At 38.3% G+C, this 13,957-nt stretch overlaps 1 protein-coding gene across 1 annotated transcript in view; it reads right to left on the bottom strand.

Moving 5' to 3' along the window:
- Positions 1–3,955, bottom strand: part of LOC122805435 (retinol dehydrogenase 16-like) — a 415,973-nt gene extending 412,018 nt beyond the window's left edge. Inside the window, exon 1 of the mRNA XM_044075574.1 lies at positions 3,722–3,955. The gene's annotated coding sequence lies outside the window, so the exon portion shown is untranslated. The remainder of the gene's footprint in view (positions 1–3,721) is intronic.
- Between the last annotated feature and the right edge of the window lie 10,002 nt (positions 3,956–13,957).

The following is a 13,957-nucleotide window of genomic DNA, read 5'->3' as shown; positions in this document are numbered from 1 at the left end:
TTTATTTTCGTGACTAGCTTTGGAGGATTGTATGAGGGATCTCAGCTTCTTACTGAGGCTGGTAAGGGAGTTTTCTGCATCCTGGGATTTTTCTCTTTTCTGCAACAGTTTCTTTCTTCTGTTGTATAGTTTGTTTATTACAGGGGACCACCAGATTGGCTTCCTTTTTTTGGAGGAGAGCGTCTTGGTTCTATTTGGGATGACACGATTCATGCACGAGTGGATGTGCTCGTACAGTGCCTTAGTGTAGGATTCTACAGTAGAACTTTCAGGTCCCATCTGCATGGGTGTCATGAAGTTTGTCACTTCTGACTTGAGTAGCATGAAGTTGGCTTTGGAGAAGTTTTATATGGAGGTTTCCTTACTGGAGGGTAGAGGTGGGATGTGGATGTGAAGGGTGATTTGCTTATGGTCAGACCTAACCAATGAGGAGGTGACCACTGGTGTGGAGCATCTATCTCCCATGTTGGTAATGACCAGGTCTAGGATATTGGAGCCCCTGGTGGGGCAATGGATTAGTTGATCCAGGGCGTTGGAATTTATGAATTCTAAGAACCGTTGGGAAAAGGTGTTGGTACCCGAGTAGTTTTCCCAGTTAATGGTAGAGTAGTTTAAATCACCCAGTATTAGGGTGTTTGGTTGTATCCTAATATTGTCCAGTATGTTTAGAAAGGTATAGTGAGAATCCTGGGGCATGGTGGGGGATCTGTAGCAAGCTACAATTTGGATTGCAGCCTTACCTAGTGTTAATTGCACCTGGAGAATTTCAGATGCATTGTGTTGGGCAACTAGCCTGGAGGTGTGAATATCCTTGGTGAATATGGACACTCCTCCACCTTTAGTGTTTCAGTCTTGGTTTGGTGACCGAATAGTGTGGTAAGGGTTGTAGCCTGGTATTGCAGGGGTGCACTCTGGAGCCTTGAACCAGGTCTCAGTTACTGCACAGATATCGATGTTCTCCATTTTTAGGAGTGCCTCGAGAGAGTGCATTTTGAGGTTTAGACTTCTAGCATTGAGTAGCATTACCTTCAGATTTTGCATGCTTGGATCTGTTATGGTGGTGGTTTTGTCCTTTGAACCTTGTCTAAAAAAGGCACTATAGGGGTGGCGAGAGCTTTAGCCAGTAACCTGAATCCCAGGGGTGACAGGTGCAGACCATCTCTGGCAAAGCATCGTGGTTTGTCGATCATGTTGTCCCAGGCAGACAGATACTGGATCCCCTTTGAATGACACCAGAAGCTTAGCCAATTGTTGAAGTCAGTCATTTTGTCCTTATACTGTGGTATCATTCTGGGTGAAGGCAAGATGCTACTCAGGGCTATGGTCATACCTGCCTGGGCCACATGATCTGAGAGCTCTTACATGTCTCTTTTCATGTAGTCCAGGAAAGTATATCTCAAGTCATTCACTCCAACATGGACAATGACAGAATCATATTTGTACTTGTTGTGGAGTGACTTGAGTGCGTGCATTATGTGGTGGATTCTGGCACCCGACAGGCAGCTGACTGTAATTTTCTCCTTGTTCAGCCTGGTAAGTGGGACATCAGTGTGCCTGACTAGAGTCACCTATGATTAAAGTGTTGGGTACATTGTCTTGCCTTAGGGGCTGTTGTTGGGTGGCACACTGGTGTTGTGAGCTATGTGTCACTTTGGTTGTGACTGATGTTTGTTTGTGTTTCAGCTGCGGAGGTCCTTGTTGCTTGGGCAGGTTAATGTTAAGGGCCTCCGCATATGTGGGTTAATGTTGCTATGTGTGGGTGTTGATGGTGTGGGTTTTGAAGGGCTATGTGTTGCTTGAGGTGTAGTACAGGTGTTAACCTTCTCCTCTTGACTGCCTCGTACAATCTTGGGTGATGAGAGCTTTGCTTCCAGTTAGGCTATGTAAGTGCATCTCTCGCAGGTTGTAGTGTTGGGTAGTAGGAGGAGAGAGTTGTCTGTATACATGAGGCAGTTGCTGCATTGCCCCAGTATGCCCAGATTCATCAGGTGGACAGGAGAAATCACTAGAAACTGACCCTTGGACATGCCTGTTTAGGTGCTTTTTTGTAAAGTACAAGAGCTGTTTTCCCTTACCTTTGCAAGGTACTTTGCAATTATAGGCTGTTTAGTGCCTATGATTAATTTCTCCTTATTAACAAGGAGAGTTGAGTGCTTGTATCAGTTTAAGGCTTCCTAGTGCTTTCCAGCAGGTTCTAGAGCAAGTGCTAGTCACAGGGGTTCAGATTTTAGTGCTACTACTGAGAAACCAGCTAGTTCTAAGGGAGAATTTGAAGAGCAGACTTTCTGGCACCTGGAATAGTTTAACAATAGCCCAGCAGTGCTGAATGATGTGAAAAATGTGCAAACACATGTGTTTTTAAGCCAGAAAGTTGAAAGGGATAGAAATCAGCCCAAAATGGCTAACATTACAATTTCAGAGCTGGAAACCAGTTCTCTAGTGTCAGACAGGGAGTACAGTGCTCACCACTCCCATTGGTAAGCAGTAGGACTTCCCTCTACCACAGCAAGGTCTGGATAGATCTGAGCACAGAAAATAAAGTCCTGAAACCAGCAAAGCCATGGATCTGGACTATACTAGCTAGGAAAGGTGGGAAATGAGCAAACAAGATAGTTTTTTTTTTTTGTTAAAACAGGCTAAACAATGCAATAATACACTAAATAAACAAAGAAAAGGCTAACACAGTTGAGTGTGTAGCCCTAAACAGTAAATACAATTAAAACTCTACAAAATTAACAATTTAAAACTTTTTAAATGAAGCAAGGCAAGTGCACAACTGAAAAACGATTTAAGAGGCAGTAATACAGTAGAATAAGTAGCTAGTCTACATATACAGAAAAGTCTATATATACTGAAAAGCAGCTAAAACACACTAAAACAATTCACATGCAGTGCAACCTAGAGCACTTGAGTTGTAGCAATATTAAGGCAAAAACAGTTTTAATAAATGCACTAAAATATACTCTATATTTCCAAAATGTTTGAGAAGCACATTCAGAACACAAGGATATTCAGACAATTTTTTTTTTTAGAAAGGGAGAAAGGAGGAACCAAAGGAAATTATCTCTGTATTAGGTAGAATGATCTAATGACACTAGACTGGGAGGAGTGTCCAAGATCAAATTTAGAGTAGGGGTGGGCAACTGCAAGGCTAGCAGGTATAAAGACAAGATATCAATAGGGAAGGTGGGTGAGTGGGAGAAAACACTACAGAAATGTTTATCACAAGTGAGCCAATAGCTATGAAATACAGTACAAGTATGCAGTATACAATAAAATTGCTATAAATATCTAAATGGGTAATATTCATCACATGACTTTCTACAAACCACAAGAGCAAAGGCAGGCTAAAACACTTGCCCTTAGGGCTCAACCAGCTAATGATTAACCACTCTAGATCCCACATTTTATTGTAATAAAAAATATGATTGCATTGCTACAGTTGTCCACTTAAAAGATGGATAAAGATAGAAAGCTACTGCAAGAGATTTCCTATTACAGACAGTTACTGCTGAGAAGGTACCAATAAAATAGGGCACTTTTGTATTATAGAAATTGTGTCAGGTAGAAGCAAGTCAAAGTGCATGCATGGGCTAATGTCTGGCAAAAACTAAACTATAGCTTCAAAACATAGGCGTTCTTTTATGTTGATCGCTAATTAATCTTTATTCCATTAAAAAATGAAAGGAAATGAGTATGGGAAATAAATTCAGCTACTTACTTGTCTGCTAGAAGAGTCAGTGTTTGAATTTCTGTCTCTCTGTGTTTCGCTGCCTCAAATACAGCACTGCAGCTATCCTGTTTTTGTGATGGCTGAAGCTAAGAAAAACCAACAAGCACGCCCTTTTCTCAGAATGAGAAGGATGGCTTTGCCTAACTCATGCAAAATGCATATGTGTGCATTGCAAAGCCTTTAGTTCTACATAATACATGGTATGATATGAATGTTACTCTACAAGTAACTTAACACTGCTGAGATAACAATCATTTTTCTATATCTTTTAATCAGGTTAAGTTTCTGTCTGATGCATATATAATGTGCACACAGTATAACTATATTCTCTTTCTGCCAGTTTGAAAATTTACACTATCCTTATATCACCATGCTGATACCACTAGGGACAATGTCTTGAAGCTATCAGAATCATTCTAAGCCTTACTAGTGGCCAGTACATCACTAAATATCATTGTCATGCAGTACTGCAGATACCATGACGTAAGCAATGAGATGTAGCTTGCAAATGTATAACTCAACCTACAGCTTACAGACCTTTGTTTGTTTATTTTTTTGTTCAAGCATTGTATATATTATTGTCTGGGTCTGGCACTCTTTACTTAGACCAGGCATAGAACATTTCAAGGCATTTAACCCTTTTGCTTCAAATACGCTCACACTTAAGTTGAAAAAATACTTACATGAAGGGCAGGAGTCTTAAGAAAATCACATCCATTTTCATCTTATGTGCATGCATGCAATATCTCCCTTATAGCCTTGTGCAGCTGATTCAGTTTATTTATTTATTTTTTGTACAAGAGAAAACCACATTTTGATATTACAGCTGAATAGAATTATAATTCTTCTACTATGTGCAAAATATAATGGCAAAAGGTGAACACACAAGTGAAAATTCTTATGTAGGTTAATCAAAGTACAGAAATAAACCGTCTAACTGCTGTGTGTGCTTACTATATGATTAAATACAAAAAATTCTAATTGAAACCACTGTACTTATAACCTTTAGTCTTACTAGTAACATGCAAACGCTTTAAGGGATTTTTGCTTATAAACAATAAAACAAGCTAAACCAGTTACACTGAAGTATAGCTCACTTCTCTTTTTAATACATGCTACAGTGGACAGCTAAGAAGTAAATAAAATAAAGCATTTAATGTTAACTATTATTTTGGTATACAGCAGGGCAGCTGTGAAATAATATCACTGAACTTACAACAGATGTATAAAATATTTATAAAATTAGTATATCTATATATTTCAACACTCAGCTAAATAAGACCCTGTCTAGTAATGGAACACCAACCAAAAGATTACCTTGTAACTGCTTTACAGACAATTACTTGCTCTGTTTGCAGAAACAGGGAAGTGTGTGTGTGTGTGTGTGTGTGTGTGTGTGTGTGTGTGTGTGTGTGTGTGTGTGTGTGTGCATGTGTGCGTGTGTGTGTGTGTGCATGTGTATGTGTGCGTGCGCACAAGTGATTTATTTTTATCACTAGTTTATTGGTGGTGTGCATTTCCAGATTTTGCTTTAACCATGGGAGTCATAATTTTACAATTACACTTTACATTATTCACGTCAAAGACCAGACAGTGTGTGTGTGTGTGTGCGTGTGTGCATGCATGCGCATGCATTTGTGTGTGTGTGTGTGTGTGTGTGTGTCTGTGTGTGTGTGTGCACGTGCGCACGAGTGTGGAACTGTCTTATGTTTAAGTACCAGAAGAGTTTCTCACTGCTCTAATCCATTAAATGAATAAATGTATATTAGAAAATGAATGAATAAATGAAAGCATGTAAAAATATGTCATTTAAACCATACATGAAAAAGATGCAGTAATTTGTGTTATCTCATGCAAACAGAGTAAAACCAAGAAGCACATCTACAAAGACCTTGAATAACCAGACCGTTGACATTTATTTATGAAGTTTCTGTACATTTAAATCATACCAGCATTTTTCATTGTCAGTATAATCCTCCAGGAGAAGTTATTTCGTTCCCAGTCTATAGAACATGTTTGAGTAACACTTTCAAAATCATGATATTTTGAAAACAACCATTTGTTCAGCATTAACTGCCTTTCAGAGTGGGCATAACTAAGACACAATGGATATTCTGATGAGAAAGTAGCCTCTTCTTCTGGCATCTAGCCTCATCATAACTTTGGGTGTTCTCTTAATCCTTCCTGACGTCTGCATTGAAATGGAATTTGGGGGACATATTTTTCACCACTGAGTTAACCAAAAGGAGAAGATGTTCAAAACAGACACAAAAAGAACAATAGATAAAATTGTTTGAAACTGAAGACAGAAAACTCTTTTAGACAGAGCATAAAATTTGATGTTTTTTGTCTTATTTATTTGTTTAATGAGATACCTTAGTAGAATTCTTCCACCCTTTATTTCTCTTTCTCTCTTTCCCTTTGTCCTCTCTCTGTCTCTCACAAACATAAGGTGCTTCATTAAATAGAAGTAGAAGACTGCATAATCATCTTTAATTCCACTATAGTTGTTTTGACGGTGACCAAGATTTCTAAAGATCTATTTGAGATATATCACACAGAAACACGATGGCCAAAGTTTAGATGTTTCCTGAAAGTGTATTTAGATGTGATTTCTTATAAATAATATTTTAATTCTAATAGCAAATTGTATATGTATCATCTAATATTTTTGACCAACTGGCAGTGATATATAATAGCACCATAGTATACAATATTGTTGCAATGCTACCCATTTAAAATTGTTAGGAATCATTGATGGATTGGTTCTGAAATTAAAGCCACAGCACAGTAATATACAGTACATGCAATAGATTATTTTACTGCCTAAATATGATCCCTTAACTTTGTTTTCAGCAAAGACCTGCTGAATAACATTAGCTACAGAATGAAACCAGAAGTACACCATTCATTTATGCCCCTTCCAGAGCTTTTTCAGACAAGGTCAATTGTTTTTTTTTTCTTCATAGACATTTTATATACAAGGTTGCTTATGCAGTCATTAGTACTTCACTGAGTTGCTTTTTACAATGTCAAAACTGAAGATGAAATCAATCTTTATGTGAAGATATAACATTTGAATTGTGATTTCATGAGCTTCATCTGCTTTTGCTAAGACCTTCTTAAAATGAAAACAGAGCAAGAATATACTTTTTTATTTAATCATTTGTTAACTTGCTACATGAATTGGATCTATTTTTAACCTGTTTCAGCCACAAATTGAGAAACAATGGCAGGGACAAATGTAATATATATATATATATATATATATATATATATATATATATATATATATATATATATATATATATATATATATATAGGTAATTTAGATTACCAAGCCAGTTTTAAAATTTTGGTGGGAAACCAGATTACCTGGAGAAACTCACAAAGACACTAAGAAGACTAGTTTCATGCAGAATATGTAGAATTCAGGATTTAAACCTGGAACACTAATCTGTTAGGCAGAAATCCTGCAGCTGAATTGCTGTGCCACTAATGCAATCTTTCTTTACCATGTTTGCTTCGTGATCCAGCAAGATCCTGTCTCTTATTTCACTACTTATCAAAGACAAACTTATTAGTTCCATAATATTTAAGGAATAACCCACAAGTGGATGTGGGTATATCAGGATTTACCCACTGTTGGTGTAGTTTGATCACAAGGGTGAAACATTAAACAATACAAACTGTGGGTAAATCCTGATATACCCACACTCATGAGTTGTTTTTTGCTATTATAAAACTTTCTTAAATAATATCTTTGTATAACAGCACTGTAGTGTTCCTTTATTGTTTCCCATTCTTCCACCATATTTGGTGTACTCTGTATGCATATGGGAGTTACATTCTCACTCTTGCACAGTTCATCAGTGGTGTTGAAGACAAGCAACAGGGAAAAGTGACTCTCTACTGTTTTGTTTTTTTGTTCTTTCTGAACAGTAGCAACTGAGAAAAGAAAATCTCCACTGCTGTTTTATGTGAAAAATTGAGGAGAAATCTGGACAATCTGATAGTTGAGAGAAGTGACTGCCAAGATTTATGGAGGGATCGTACAGAAAATATAAGGAAAATCAGATATGTTTCTTTCTTTTTCTTTTCTTTTCTTTTTTTTTTTTGAGAATGTACCAGATTTTTAGTCTTTTTTTGAGCTGTCCCTCCATAGCATATTCCAATAGAGAAGCCTGGACACTGAATGGTACCATACTGTTTTTCTATTGGTATATGCTAGATTTACAGCTAGAATGCTGGTTGTGCTGTCCAATCAGCTTGCTCATTTTTGAATAACAATAGCACGTCATTCTATAATACACAATATATATATTAGGGTTACTGGCCTTACTACAGTTTGTGTGTCCATCTGAACACTGAGCTCTAAAGCCTGTTCTTAGAAATGAGAGATGAGGTTTGGATTTATTGACTTCAATAATACTTCTGCTCTTTCTGCATTACAGAAGTAAGCCTTTATTAGTAACATATATATTGGATATCCCCTGGTACCTCAGATATTGTGCAATGGATTTTGGGTGCAGCCACAATTACATATTGTTGTGATCAATACTGGAAACAATACTGTCCTTGTGTGAAGACATTTCCATCATATTAGTCATGAAGTGTCACCTGAACCTTTTGACAGAATTAAAATAAATCTTTTGTATTTCTGTGAAAAACAGAAAACACTTAGTTAGAATGCTGCAGTCCAATGTTCTATTCTTAAAATTATTAACAAGTAAAAAATATCTATATTGTATCTTTAAACTTACAATGTTCTCCTCATACCTTAAGGGATGATATAAGTTAAGAAGCAGGGGAACACAAACAAATATAAAACAGTGACAAAGACATACAGGGGAGGTGCTGAATACTTGAGATGACAATCAAATTATATGCACACACATAATATAAGACGGTGGAAATATGAAGGTCTGAAAAATAGGCAGACTATAATACTGAGGTTTTACTCACTCACTCATACTAAGCACAGAACATCTTAGCATCTTGAGGCATGTAATAATTCATTTGCAAACAGAGTGCTTAAGCCAGGGCAATATTACTTCAACTCTACACAACAAACATATAAAAGAATAATATTCATGGAGTCTATACTTGGCTATTACTTTTCCTAACAGGTAAGACAGGACAGTGCCTGGAAAACAATCATGTTGTAGTATGTTGCTTCTTTAGAATAAACTGTTTTACAATTATATTTATAAGGTAAAACTAACATAGCTGAGCAAGAAGAAAATTACAGTCAGCTGCCTGTCGGGTGCCAGGATCCACCACATAATGCATGCACTCAAGTCACTCCACAACAAGTACAAATATGACTCTGTCATTGTCCATGTTGGAGTGAATGACTTGAGACATACCTCCCTGGACTATATGAAAAGAGACATGGAAGAGCTCTCGGATCATGTGGCCTAGGCAGGTATGACCCTAACCCTGAGAAGCATCCTGCCTTCACCCAAAATTATACCAAAGTATAAGGGCAAAATGATTGAATTCAACATTTGGCTAACCTTTCGGTGTCATTCAAAGGGGATCCAGTATTTGTCTGCCTGGGATGACATGATCAACAAACCACGATACTTTGCCAGAGATGGTCTGCATCTGTCACCCCTGGGATTCAGGTTACTGGCTAAAGCTCTTGCCACCTCTATAGTGCCTTTTTTAGGCAAGGTTCAAAGGACAAAACCACCACTGTAATAGATACAAGCATGCAAAATCTGAAAGTAATGCTACTCAATGGTAGAAGTCTAAACCTCAAAATGCACTCTCTGTAGGCACTCCTAAAAATGGAGAACATCAATATCTGTGCAGTAACTGAGACCTGGTTCAAGACTCCAGAGAGCACCCAAGCAATACCAGGCTACAACTCTTACCACACTTTTTGGCCACCAAAGCAAGACCAAAACACTAAAGGTGGAGGAGTGTCCATATCCACCAAGCTTTGAGCTTTTTTTCTGGTAAATTGAGTAACTTGTTTAAATCAGTTTGTTCATTTTCTATTGTTTTATATATATGTATATATATATATATATATATATATATATATATATATATATATATATATAATTGTACTTTATTCATCTGCTTTTACTGTATTTGTGTTTCTTCCTACTTTATTACTATGGGCATTGACTACAACTGTGATCTGCGATATATAACAATAAGCACCCTTTTCTGTACATTTAAAATGTTTTTTGAGTGTATCTGCTTTATTTTCTAAAAAAAAAAAAAAAATATATATATATATATATATATATATATATATATATATATATATACAATCACACACACACACACACACACACACATATATATATATATATATAAATAAATATATATATATATATATATATATATATATATATATATATATATATATATATATATATATATATATATATACTTGTTTCCCACCTTTCTAAGCTAGTATAGTCCAGTTTTCAGGTTAGTGCTGAACTCAGGGCTGTGTTACAAATCTCTGTGTTTGTCCATACCTTACTTGGATAGAAGGAAGTTCTCTGTTCACCTGTGAGAGAGGGGAGCTTTGAGCAGCCTGTCTGTCCCTGGAGGAGTGGTTTCAGCCCAGAAATTAGTAGTTTATTGGCCATTTTGGGCTAATTTCTATCTCTTTCATTTCCCTGATATGAAAAACAAAACAATGTTCTGTGCCTCACCAAAGTCCAGTCAAATAAACCATAGTAAATATCCAAAAACCAATAAGACTGGACACTGCTCGAATACCAACTCCTTCTGTTTATTAAAAATAGACATACAAGTGATGAGCGCTTTCGGGCCTTTGCCCTTCATCAGATAAAGCATCTCCCAAAACCAAACATTTTAAAACAAATACAAACCAATAGAAAATCAGTAAAAATCAGTAAAAAACCCGCCTGTTCTTAAGGGCGGGTCTCATAGGAATGACTTCATTAAGCCCAGGACTCCTGTGTGCCATTAACTCAATTATCCATTTAGATTCAGCTAGCTCTGTTAACTGTTTAATGTCTCCCCCTCTTTTGTTCAACTTCACATTCACTATCACTTTAAACTTGAAGCTATGTGTAGGATGAGCTACCAAGTGTCTATATAATGCATTGCGTGTGTCTCCATTTCTAATCGAAGAGAGGTGCTGCAAGACCCTAACTTTAAACATACAGTTGGTCTTGCCCACATAAAAACTTGTGCAGGATTGACACTCAGCCAAATAAACCACATCAGTGGTTCTACAAGTTGCTCCCTTTCAAATCAAACAATCTTCCAGTCACTGGATGTACAAAAACACCCCTAATATCTACATAAGCACACGCCTTGCATAGCCCACATGGAAAAGTGCCCTGTTTAGTGATGGCCAGATTATCCATACTGGTCTTTGTCTTATCCCTACAAAGTAAATCTTTCAAGTTTTTATTTCTTTTATATCTAAAACCGGTTTATCACCTAGCATACCCTTCAAACTTACATCACTAGTCAAAATGTTCCAATTCCCTCTGATCAGTGCACAAACATCACCTATATTACTGCCATAAGTTAGTGTCAACCTAGAATCATGTCCACTGGCCCTGTCATGTTGTGAGCTTGTGCCTGTATCAACGGTTCTCAGCCATGGTTTATACCTATCCTTCCTATAATTTCTGCCAAACTCCATCCTGTTGTTCACCAATTTCCTATCATAACCCCTGGTATGAAAACAGTCCTTCAGGTTCCCCAACTCTTGCTCGAAGCATGCATCATCATTGCTGATTCTAGAAATCCTAGCAACCTGTCCTTGCACTATATTAGGAAATATCAAAAGAAAGCAAGGTATTCTTCCAGCAGTCTTTTCTATACAAACTGGATGAAAAGCCATTTTCTGTCAACTGTACCCTGACATCCAAAAAGTCAATCTGTGTGCGTGAGCTGTTAACCGTGAACCTCAAAAATGATGTGGTGGTATGTAAGTAGGAGACGAAATCAGCTAAAGAGTTATCGTCCCCATCCCAAAGAATAAAAATATCGTCCACAAAACGCTTATACATCTTGATATGACCTTTCCATGACATGTTATTCAATACCATACTCCTCTCCCAGAAGGACAAAACAAGATTAGCATAGGTGTTGGCACAGGGGGTGCCCATGGCTATCCCCTGTGCCTGCCTATATGCTTGATTCACACCTATAAAGACATTATTATTCAGTACCAAACCAAGCAAACCTCCTATGGTATCTATCTTCAGTGTAGTGACGCCTAACTCCTGCAAAAGTTCAGAAATGGCTCGTATCCTATAATCATTGCCTATGACAGTAAACAGGCTCTGAATGTCCATAGTTACCATATTACTGATTTTTACTGATTTTCTATTGGTTTGTATTTGTTTTAAAATGTTTGGTTTTGGGAGATGCTTTATCTGATGAAGGGCAAAGGCCCGAAAGCGCTCATCACTTGTATGTCTATTTTTAATAAACAGAAGGAGTTGGTATTCGAGCAGTGTCCAGTCTTATTGGTTTTTGGATATTTACTATGGTTTATTTGACTGGACTTTGGTGAGGCACAGAACATTGTTTTGTTTTTCATAGAGACTTTGTTGTGTTCTATTGTGCCTTACATGCTTTGGGGATAAGGAGCTTTATAAGAAGGTAATTTCATGTCTACAATGCTTTCAGCAACTTTGGTCGGTGGAGTAGGAGATGTGACTTGTCTCCTGAATCGTGAAAACCCTTTTCTTGGTTTGGGTTTTGAGATACAGAAGGATAAGCATGTTGGCAGCAACGTTCCAGTTGCCACTGACAAGAATTTTGATTCTCTTTTAAGAGATTTTAACTATAAACTGAGCAGACTACAGCGTCTGCAGTGGCAGACCTTTCATTTGGAAGCCTGCTTAGCTTACGGGATAGTGCCTCGGGGCATGAGGATCTTGTGTATGCCCACACAAGGCGACCGCTATCCCGAGTTATTGGCTAGATGGCAACTATTGAACATTAATACCAGCTACCGGTACATGGAGTTGATTAATGACTTTTTTGCCCCAGAGATCGCTACCCTCAAGCAGGAAGTGGGACAGCTGCAATGCAGATTTGCATCTGAGTTCACAGACACCAGGCGTCTACAACGTTTGAAACAACTGCATGCTTCCTTACTGGAAGAGGAGGAGAAGATTCGGATCCAGAAATTGGGCAAGTTGAAAAGGGACCATCATGACTTCCAACAAGGGAACATCTTTGTTTGGTCCAAATCAAGAACTCCTTTATCGTCGCAGGAAGATAGAAGGGGACCTGGTTCATACAATGGTGCTGCTATTCAACGAAGTGGACGCTCGATGACATCATCTTCAGAAGCCGGAGGCGATATAGGTCCCACCACGGCAGTTGTGGCACATGGAAGCACTCGCGCCACTTCAGTGTGTACGGATGGGGTTCTTGTTGCCTCCACTGATTCCATCAGTGCTCCCGTGGCTGTGGGAGATGCCGGCACCAGTATTGTGAGCACGGAGATGCAAGTACCGGGGTTTCACACACAAACGGTGTCCCGCGATGTATCCAAGGCTATTTCTTTGGGTGATGATGCTTCCATTTCCAGCAAGGAGGGGTCAGCAGTCATGAAGGAAGCTATTCCACAAGTTTTAACACGGGGAGATTCTATCCCCGCCGTGAGTTCCATCATCGAGGGCACTAAGGCACCATCTTGTGCCACTGTTTCGACGGATACTGGTTTTGTGTCTGAGGTGTTGGTTTGTGATCCAAGTGATTACAGGACTGGTGCCAGACCGAAAGACACACAGGGTCGTTTGAATTTTTTGGACAGACTGCCGGCACCTGTCAAGAAGAAAGGGGTATGGAATCGTTCCCGCAGCGAGGACAGGGCGTACAACAAGAGGAGGAAGCTGCTGCACTGACTGTTAAGCAAGATACTGGTATTGTTTTAAACCTTTCATCTTACAGTTTATCTGAAGATGAGTGTTTTGTTTTAAATAAAGGGCTGACATTTGTGCCCAGTAGGGCCTGTGTATATATGACATCATTATGGACCTTATGGTTTTTTGTTGTAGCTTAGTCTTGAAACAGATTTTTGGAGGGGATAACCTGAGTATTACCATGCTAAGGCAGCCTAGCGGTTTTGTCCCCCCTTTCTCACCCGCTATGAATTTATTCATTAATGCTTGTGAACAAGATCTGATGTGCTATTTTCAGGAGGGAACACACGGTAGATTTTATAATCTGAGTCCCACACAGAGACAAGCTCTA

The sequence above is a fragment of the Protopterus annectens genome, chromosome 6.part1 (genome assembly GCF_019279795.1).
Source record: "Protopterus annectens isolate FY-2018-M chromosome 6.part1, PAN1.0, whole genome shotgun sequence".
NCBI classification, from domain to species: Eukaryota; Metazoa; Chordata; order Ceratodontiformes; family Protopteridae; genus Protopterus; species Protopterus annectens.
Note: the sequence above shows the minus strand (reverse complement) of the source record. Positions and strands in the feature narration are given on the sequence as shown.